Genomic DNA, 11,021 nt, shown 5'->3' on the forward strand with positions numbered 1-11,021 from the left:
TGTTAATGGAGATGAAATCTGAAGCAGTGGAGAAAAAGAATTAAAGGATTTTTTTTCTTCTTGATTAAGCCTGATCAATTACGGGTTGCAGTGTAAGATAACAGAAGACAGACGACAATAACACCTCTCCTCTTCCGAGTTTAGCTCCAGCCCTGATGAAAACTCACCTGCCGGTATCTTTCTAGTAATCCTGAAGACATTGATAAGCTTATTCAGTGTGTTTGATTAGGGTTGAAGCAAAACTCTGCATCCCTGCACTGGATAAATGTTGTTTATTTTTGTGGATGTTTTTCTAAGAATAAACAACTTTCTTGAATAACTGTTTGTATGTGGTCTAAACACATGTGGTGATCATTTAAAGCTTAATATACAGCAGTTAGGCCTGTAAGCATGTTTGACAGGTACAAGCAGTAATTCTGAGTCTAATGAGATCAGATTTGACTATGTGAGAAATGAAACCTAAGCCAGCAGTGCTGTAGATTTATTATCTTGTTTCAATCAAATTGGCTTGGGGTTAACACAGGAGAAACCCAATGGTTTCTTTGTGACTGAGATCATTCATGGCTTTTCACATTTGACATAGTTAACCCTGAGTCATTCTAAACCCTGGGTAAATGGAATCCTGGGTTATCTTGCTTCACGTTTCACACTGGTGATAATTTTCCTGGGTTAACAATTATTCATTAGCTGACGTTTCACACTGGGTTCACCCAATCAGTGTTGTATCTTAAATGAACACAAACATTTGGGTGAAAACCTGACGCGTCAGTATTTTCTGTCCGTGTATTCGGTCTTAAAGTGACAGAAGTCTAATATCCCTGCTGCCGTCTGTGACATTAATGTTACTCAAACAACAAAAGACAAAGAGAAAATCACTCACTGTTCTTGACTGAATAACTTTTGTATCTTTAATAAGAATCAGTTTATATTTAATTCATATAGAGAAGACGATGCACTGGTTTTTTTATATTTGATTATTTCATTTTTGTATTATTTCTTACATGTTAAACGTACAGTATGTAATTTTTTCGCCGCTAGGGGTCGCTAACCTCTTTACAATAACAAAGGCGTAGTTTGATGACGCAACATTTGCTAAGAATTATGGATCTTGTCGTCAACGTCAAGCCGACCGATCTAATAATGTTTATGGATGACTGAATACATCAATGTTTTTATCATGACTGTGATATGAAGCAGTTCGGGATTGCTAAGAGACAGCTATCAGCTCCACACGTGACGCGAGTCCCGTGGATATAAAAGGAATATGGACATTTCATTCTACCGAACTACACGCAAGAGCAGAATTAGTCACAGGTCAGTTTATTAGACAAATTAAACTTGTGAGGTAACGCAGCGCTGTTTCACCTGGTCTAACATTACACTATCACACTAAACTGCATTTGAATGTGTTGAAATTTATGTTAGTTTGTCTGTATGAGACTAGCAGTAAGCTAGATCAACATTAGAATAACATACAGATCATATTCTAACATTTTATCATTGTTGAACTATATAACATTGATTAGTTTTATGTAAATGTGCGCACCTGTTTAATAAAGTACATGTAGGAGCGGTCGAAGTCTCGGACGTGGAGCTCTCGTTTATATACTGTCTATGGGAGCTCTCGGCATCTCGAAAACACCGCACTGATATTGATTCTCATTTTAGTTCTCCAAAGTCTGCTTGCCATGGTCCATAATGTTTGAACGAAACAACAACAGTGTGCAGATAGACATTACGAACTACACAGTTGTCCACGTCTGTCGCCTTGGTTACTATCAGAGGGCTCCAACGAGCGGAAACCAGGGAGAACGCGGATATGACGCCATTGACGGTGACAAAACGGAAATAAAGAAACGGGACGTGTCTTCGAATTAAATTACAAATTTCTCCAGGTTTGAAAGTTGTTGGAAACAGTCGGGATAATGTAAGTACACAACTAAAAAAAATATATAACATAGATATAGTGATTTTTGCTATTTTTAAAGCAAAAAAGTTACATATTGTGCCTTTAAATAAACCTACTGCACCTGGAAGTTTAATTTAAATCTTTGTTCTATTGTATTCATCCTATTGTTAGTATTATTTGCATCATTGTTCTTATTTAAAAATAACTAAACTAAATCAAAAATAACTTCTGTATATCGTTTTATATATTTGTTAAATTGAAATTAAATTCATCATATTGTAAAATACAATTTTGCTCACTGGTCTTTTGGGAACGGGGAGGAAGTTTTGACCTCTGAAAGCTACAGTTTGTTTTCATAGTGCATCAAAATCTTTGTTGCATCCACTCATGCTGACATGCACAGCAAAGACTGAGAGAGGTAACATCGCCAAAACAAGCACCATTTTTTGTTTTTTAGTTGAGAAGACATTCAATTTACACAAAAGATAGTGCTGGACTTGGGCAGCAGTACAAAATATTATCAAATATTGAAAAATTATGAGTCAAATACTTACTTGTACTTGGAAAAGGCACGACTACATAGAGCTAATGTTGTTGCCATGTTGTAAATGAGTAGTGATTTTAACAGAATGTTTCATGCCTAATGTTCAACTTGACAGTATACTGTGCTACAAGGGGAATGTAATGTATTGATCCTCAGGGTATCAGCCTCAAAAACTGAGCAGTAAAATGAGACCAATTTCGAATGCAAACACATCCAGACTGCTCTGAGTCAGTGAGTTATAAATGACTGCGAATCAGAGCCAAACTGCAGGAGCCGGGACAGTTTTCACACCAAAGAGACAGAGAGGTAGATTGTTGTGAATATGACATATTGGGAACATACACAGAACAATATATCAGATATTTGTAAAAAAAAAAAAAAAAAAAAAAACCTTAGTACTACATAGAGCTGCACAATTCTAGATAAATTGATATCTTTTTTTTTATTCACCAATAAGATTGCATGGGTGTTTAAATCAAGATCACAATCTTTGAATGATTAATCGTGCAGCTACATATTAGACTTTCAAAAAACAAATTTTCATTATATAAACACATATGCCCTGTTCCAAAACCTTGCTGGCTTCAAAGGAACCTCATAAGGTGTCATTCGTAGACAGCGTGACACAAACATCTCTCCACAAAGACAGCACATGGCGCTAGCTACCATAGACTGTAAAAAATATTTTTTTATATATATATTTTCAAATGACGCACATTCATTCTCTTCCATTGTAGAAAAAGTGAAGCCGACCAATGTCTCAATATGGTGCTGCTGACATCTTGCGTTGATTCGGGACCCGCTAACAGCGCAATACTACATATACTAGCATACAAAATAAATAACACACACAAATACTAGGTCAAACAGATACATTTTTTATTTAAAACTTTTATAGATGCACCTACAATGTCTACTGTTGGTAAGTTTTGTAAAAGAGCTATGGAGTGCCTTCATTTCTCATGGCCATTTATCTTCCTCCTGCAGGACAGGACATCTGATGCTGTTCTGCACAGGAACTGAGCAGACAAACAGATGCCTGAGCGCTGAGAGGTTAGCGCAGGTCAAACTGTTCTTTCACAGAGAAGACAAGAAAGTGTTTGCTCCATGTACCATTTGTTCACGCTTGTAGCTGCCTTGACCAGAAGTCAACCTTGACTATTGTTACGATGCTGCATTTTCTTCTTGGTTTGGTTTGCTTTTTTTTCAGTTAGAATGAGAATCAAGGGAAGAAGAGCATTTAGACAACATTTTAAGATGAAGAAGCACTCTTTGGTTTTTAACTGCCATAACAAATGTGCACACCTACAGAAACAGTCACTGCTACTTTAAAGGGGCATTCCACCCATTTGAACATTGTTTTTTATTTAAAGTGGGTCATATATGTAGTCGAAATGTAAAATAAATTTTGAATTTGGTGCCTTCGTGACCGAGGAAAGACAAAAAATAACTTCAGGACGCATTTGTATGAAAGACAACAACTCCCACAATGCACCACATTGCACAGCTCCGCAAGCCACTCCCACTAATCCAGAAAGCGCATATCTGCCTATAAGAGAAATCACTCTTCCGTCTACAAGGCTAGCTACCACCAGAGCTTGAAATTCATTTCACATTCACACAAAATGTCTAGTTAGTTGGCGAACTCATTAGTGCATTACTCCTCGTTTGTATTTCTTTCGAAAAGGTGAATTATTGCATGGTACCTGGATGTTCAGTCAGAACATATGAGGTGCGAAACTAGGATAGTTTTCAACACAAACGTCCGTGTCCTCGTCTGATTCAGAGATTTCGTCCAGGAGAAATTGTCATCGTTGAAATTCTTTGCCGCAGACGGACTCTATCTCTGTGTTCGTAGTTGCATCTTACAGTCTATGAGTTGCATAGTGAGATCACCGGCACCACCAGTCCGCCCTAACTCGAGCCAGTCCGGGCTCCTCGTCCGCGGCAGGCAGGTCTTCTGCCTCGGCTGCTCTTCGCTATAATGCGGCTTGTAAAGGTAGCCACAAACACCTGATTCAAGCATCAGACTTCCGAAATCCTCTTCTTCTATATCATATTGAGCACTCTCCTCCGCTATTGTCATTACTTTACATCTGTCTCCACAGCGCTTGTTAGCGTAGCTTCAAACAAGATGGAGGATATTGCTTTCAGTTTCAGAGAGTAAAGTCCTACCCACTGATCTGTAATAGGTCTGTAGCGTGAGCGGGTCCCGCCCCCTGGGAAAGATGAGGAACTAGTGCTTGTAGTCTCAACAGAAATCCCCCCCTCTTACACTTCCTCCTACAATGACGCAAAATGACGATTTTTGCGTAATTGTAGGAGGAAGTGTAAAAGGTAAATAACGGATTTCTCCCGTCTCAGGGGAAAATGAGAGAGTGTTGCACGACCATTCAATAGTATGACTGGGTTTCTAACAATGCAAAGCTTAATGCAAATGGGTGGAGTGTCCCTTTAAGTACTTTAAGTAATGCATTTCCCATTATGAATTATGATTATGGATTATTGATTAATTGCTCCATTGGGTCGGATTGCTTTCTCACCACAACCGAAATACTCCAGAGTTCATTTTCGGGCTGAGACCTCAAACAGGCAATCTGTGACTGATTATGTTGGTGTGGAACTGAGCACGATTGCCATGTTCATGCGCAAATGAACCAAACTAAGGAAGAAAACACGGCACGTTATGAAACAAATGCTCCAAATGAGCCGGTTGTGAAGATGCCTATGTGTGAATGATGTAGTGAATCATGTGGTGAACAGTCAAAAAAGACACTACTCATGAGCAAAGGGGGTTGGAAATGGCTTGTTAATGAAGACCACACCTGCTCATGGCCACTATGACATAAATAAATAGTAAAAAATGCAGTCATCCAGCCGATTTTTAACAGAATAAATTATATGATTAAGCAATTTAAATTTAGCCAAGAATATACAGTGCAGAGTTGAAAACAAGATGGCACAAACCAGTTCATGGCTATAATTAACGGCATCATTAGGAACCAGTGAATCAGTTTTAAACCAAAATAATAACAACTGAGCCCAAAGTTTCCAGACTGGCACAAGTCTCCATGCGCCATTAGACCACAGGGTTACAGCACTTTTTAAAAGGACAAATAAATCTTTCGTTCTGAAAATTACTAATTTTCCTGTCAGGAGCCATATGGAGGTTAACCCAAAATGTGAGGACGGAGTTTGTGAAGAAGGATAACTGGATGTTTTCTTAAACTGCTTCCAGTCAGATAACAGGCGGATTATTCATTACAATACAGGGTGTGTTTTGGCTTAACACTGTTCTACTTAAAGGACATGGTGCTGGACTGGAATGAACTGAATAACAATCCTTTGAGTAACAATCCTTGAGTCCTTTGAGAAGGCAGATCTATTAGTTCCAATCCTTTGCTAGACAGCTCTAATGAAACCAAGAGGTAATACTTATAGCGGTGAAACAAGTGCACAGATATATGGCAGAAACAAATGGTGGCAGTATATGCAGTGAAACACCACAACCCCCTCACATTTTAGTCCAAAAGGGCCCATCTGGAGAGTGCAACAAAAGGCCTGTTGAGTCTGAGGCATGGTGGGATAGTGATGACCCTCAGAATCTAATCCCTCAGGGCAAGTCACACACTCAAACCCAGTCCCGGACGGGAGGAATTACAATCGCCGCTACTTAAGCAGCTAGAGGAGGGGCGAATCCTACTGAACACCCTATGGTTTGCCATCTCTCTCTGTAACCTGTGCATCGAAGGCTTTGTTCTCCTGGCACGTCTTAAGGCAATACAGGCTGAGCTGACATGGATTAGGAGAAAGCTTCTCAAATGACAAGTGAATGTCGGCCTCCCCTAGCCACAAACATGCTTTCACGATCACAATCACAATTAGATACCAAAATTTCAGTAGTTAGTACCAATACCAGTAAAGTTTCATAGTTCTTCTCAGTACCAATTTCATTACCATAGCAAAAACTTTTGGAACTACTATTTTTTTTTACTATTTGATGTTATAGTCCTTCTGAAGCTCAGTGGTCACCAACAAGTCCACAAGAGCTTGATCCACTGACTGCCTCTGTTATTTTCAAACATAACACAAGTTAAGTTGCTGAGGCCATTATTAAGGCAACCTGCCGAGAGTCACATCTGCAATGCATCGCACAAAACTGTCTGTTCTTCCTCTGCTATGAGTCTCTTGGCACAGCATGTGTAACATGGGTTCATTCATTCAATAGGCTATACGCTGTACTCGGTGCTCCTGCAAAATTGAAGTAGAATGTAATGAAAAAAGAGGGGGGTGTCACAATAAATGGTCATAGGGGATGCCTTTGAAATGTGTGTTAATACCAGGTGGAAACAGTAATGCACTTTGATTGACCACTGTGATCAGATCACTGAAAATGCATCTAATTACCAGCGGTTAAATAAGGTCTAACCTAGAAAGTCCTCATGCATACAGGCTCCCCTACCAAGACCAGACGTTTGCTCCATTCAAGTGAACTGTTTTGAAGGGTTTCTCAAGCCCGCAGTCAGTCAAGGCAATATAATCATTCAATATAGTTTGATTTAGACAAAAGACAAGAAAAAGGATTTAAAGGGATGAACCTCTGGCTTGTGGCTTTACTCCACATATCCATCACTGAAAACAATAGAGGCTGTCCTAGAAATGCAGCACTTTATTTCAGAGCTTCCTGACCCAGCTGTGTTTACTCTTATGATTAGTGTTGAAAGAACGGCTGCAGAACCAAATGTCAGCTGGATGCACATTGGACAGATCAATCACTTTTTCATTCCCTGCCTCCTTCCCTCACACACACACACACACACACACACACACACACACACTACAAAATCTATGACCACAGCATTTTAATATAGTTACCAAGCAAACAAATTCATTTAAACCGCTTTCATCAAAGAAAGAAAGGAAAAAGATTGTTTAAAAAACAATGCATCACCATACACAAAAGGGTTGTTCACATTGAAATAGTTAACACTGGGCTGATTCCGAAATCACCCCCTATGAGAACAAATGATGTCAGTGGACAGTCTGAAGCAAAAAAAGAAAATATGTTTCTTGTCAGACAAACATGACTGTGATTTGGCAGTCTGTCCTTGGATAGCCTGGAAAGATGGTTAGGAGAAAACCGTTGACTGGACTCTAGACAGTGGCTCACTGGCTCCAGGACACATTCAACACCCGTCTTACCTCACCTGCTTTTTATAGCCGGCTCTAAACACATTGGCCACGTGCACAGAGGCTGCCCTTGTGCAAATACTTCTGAACCAAAAATAATCTCCAGAAGACAGATACACATCATCAAAATGACCAAGATTACCCGCTAATGACTCGAAACATAAGAGACTCAAGTTTCACAGAATAACAAAAGCCTTTTCATTTTAACAGGCTTGTTAACAGGACTTAGAGATAGTAAACATTAAAAGCATTTGAAAAGAAATTCATAATGACTGTCATGCAGAATCTACACAAACCCACTGTACAATAGAGATTTTACAGCACACACCACCTTATATGGGGAAAATGTGTAAAGGGTGGACATGATATATGGTTTTCCAAAGAGCGGTTTGCTTCACAGAATTAGGGCCAGGAACTTTGAGGGCAAGTTGTAAAAATAGGCTTGAAATGTTCCTTAGGGCAGTGAATTGAACTAGTGTTTTAAAACGGCAGCTCAAGATATGTAACATTGAAGACTTCTATAAACTCCACAATTTAAATAGGTATGTCATAGTCCAAATATCACACGAGAACTGTGACAACACAAGAAAAAGGAGATCTTTCTTCAATTAAGTTCAGTGAGGTCCTAAATCCAATATTAGACCACAGTAAACGTTAACACACTATTAAGGTTGTAAACTATTATTTTACATTATCAAATTCATCACCACACCCTTCCACTAGACTAGATCGTCCCATTCCACCAAAGGTGAACTTTAATGATGCTAGCATGTAAGACTGACTGTCCACCTTTTCTGCAATAAAAAAAGTCACATTTCTCATGTGAAAACAAGTATAACAAGAAAGACTAGTAAATAAACTAACAAATAAGGTATGTGTACTGCAACCTAGATATGTAATCTAAAGAGAACATGATCAACACACATCTGCGATCCAGTTATTTCACAGACAAATACAAATTGCAGTTTGAATATTACAGTTCGCTTATTATTTGTTTCAGAACAGAAGTAGGTCACTACATCATTTAGTACTACCATTTCTCCATTTATCACTTCATTTGCACATGCAATAGGCATAACACATAATATACTATAACTATTCTCCATGTCATCATTATTTCCTTAAACAAGAATAATCCAGTATTTTCTTCCACAGAGCAGTGAAGACACAAATAAGGGTTACTGGCTGAAAAAAATGGTTTTAATAATTTTCAACAACCAACCTATCAGAAAATATTAGACAACATGGCAACAGTTTATAACAAGGTTTATTAGTTAACATTAGTTAACTACCTTAACTAAGAATGAACAATACTTCAGCAGCATTTATTAATTTTAGTTAATATTAATTTCAACATTTACTAATACATTATTAAGATCAAAGGTTGTATTTGTTAACATTAGTTAATGCACTGTGAACTAATATTTTACTTTTATTAACTAATATTAACAAATATATATATATATATATATATATATATATATATATATATATATATAAAAGCCCACAGTAACAATTGTATTGCTCATTGTTAGTTCATGTTAGTTGTTAATAAATTAACTAATGTTAACTAATGAACCTTATTGTAAAGGATTACCAACAACATAAATATTAAATCAACTGACACACATTTTCATTCTCTGGAAGTAACATTTTGCTGAGCAAATACAAAATCTAACTTTCACGGACATTATACGTTGTTTGCTTTTTAGATTATATTGCTGGGGATTGTCTGTTTACTTATATAGCCTATATATATATATGAAGAGTTCAGATGCAAAAGCCTCTAAGTGCCATCTGAAATTTTCTTCTAGAATGATCATTTTTATCAAGCTTGTATATTTAAGTTCAGTAATTACACTTAAATGGCATTGCAAATTACTCATAAATTGTCATTTAAGTGAAATTACTGAGCTTAAATATACAAGCTTTATATAAATGGCCATTGTAGAAGAAATTTCCAGATGGCACTTAGAGGCTTTTGCATCTGAACTCTTCATATATATATATATATATATATATATATATATATATATATATATATATATATATATATATATATATATATATATATATATATAAAACAAATGATCTTATATATCGGCAAAAATCGTTTTATTCCGTTTGTTGCAAGCTGACAAAAACAATTCACTGAGCTGTTCTGTAGAACACTTTGAAATGTAGAAGAACCGTTTCTGTGTTCACTGCTATTAAAATGTGCTAATTTTAGACAATATAAATATATAAAACATTTAGCACTTCATAAACATTTAGCCTAAACCATGTAACCATACATGAAAAGGAAATGAAAGAAAATGAAAAAATCCTAGTTTAACGTTAGTTTCTCAAGTTAAACAAAATACCCGCTCGAGATAAAGCCACATGAAAAACAATAACCACTAGAAATTAGAGATTTGATCAAATAACCTACTGCAAACAAAGACACCGATAACTTTTACTTACCATATAAAACACAGCAACTGGATGGGTTTGGAACATATGCGCTTCTATGTGCTATTTTTGAGAGCAACGACTCAAGTTTTAATCCAGTTCTCCTCTGTAAAGATTGAGCACGCAAACTCCAGCTCCTCAACTCTCACTACGCCTCGTGAACAGATTGTCACGCCCCTAAATTCAACAGACAGCACAGTCTACCAATCAGACTGAAGCTGTCGCAAACCTGACAAGATTCTGTCCTGAAAAGATCCAATCACATTTCAGGAGGCGTGGAGTTCACGATGTTTATCCGAGTAACGCGTGTTTGGTTGCTGGGTTACATTATCAAGGTGATTTAAATGGCTGTTTGGTGACAGGTAGCTACTGACTCCTGTATTAAACTGACTCTTTGTTTTAAAATTTTAGCTTTGTGGCTGTGCAGTTTTATTCTATTTTTGAGAGAAGGTTTTGAGGTTACCCAGTGGTGTAAGGCCTATTTCAAAATCCTCCTTCAGTTATTGCACATGAAACATAAATTATGTTTGCTCCCATATATCTCACTGTTGATTCACTCATATGGTAACCGTGTCAGTTTATCACCACATAGTGGTTTATGAGGAAATTCCTTGTCAATGTACAATGTAAATTGCAGATTAAAAAAATATTTTGCTTTGCCAGTACATGTAAAACTGAATAAAGTTGCCATTTTATCAATTGTTTCTGTAATAAACAGTAGAAGTGAGGACAATCACATAGGCATAATAAACAACCTCATATTTACCCGTCTGGAACAATATAGTTAGCCTATTTCAATGCCCTCAAAGAATGAAAGCTGACGTGTTTATAAGGTTTTTTAGTCATACTGTGTTCAACTTGTGTTGCTTTGTGCGCAAGAGAATCTGATTTATACTAAATAGTATACGCATGTGAATTGACATGATA

At 37.2% G+C, this 11,021-nt stretch overlaps 1 protein-coding gene across 3 annotated transcripts in view; it reads right to left on the reverse strand.

Annotated features, from left to right (window-relative positions):
* Positions 1-10,246, reverse strand: part of tiam2a (TIAM Rac1 associated GEF 2a) — a 108,335-nt gene extending 98,089 nt beyond the window's left edge. For all 3 annotated transcript variants that reach the window (XM_079852418.1, XM_079852417.1, XM_079852415.1), the window contains exon 1: positions 10,107-10,246. The gene's annotated coding sequence lies outside the window, so the exon portion shown is untranslated. The remainder of the gene's footprint in view (positions 1-10,106) is intronic.
* Positions 10,247-11,021: the final 775 nt, after the last annotated feature.

Source organism: Squalius cephalus (assembly GCF_949319135.1).
Source record: "Squalius cephalus genome assembly, chromosome: 20".
Taxonomy (NCBI): Eukaryota; Metazoa; Chordata; class Actinopteri; order Cypriniformes; family Leuciscidae; genus Squalius; species Squalius cephalus.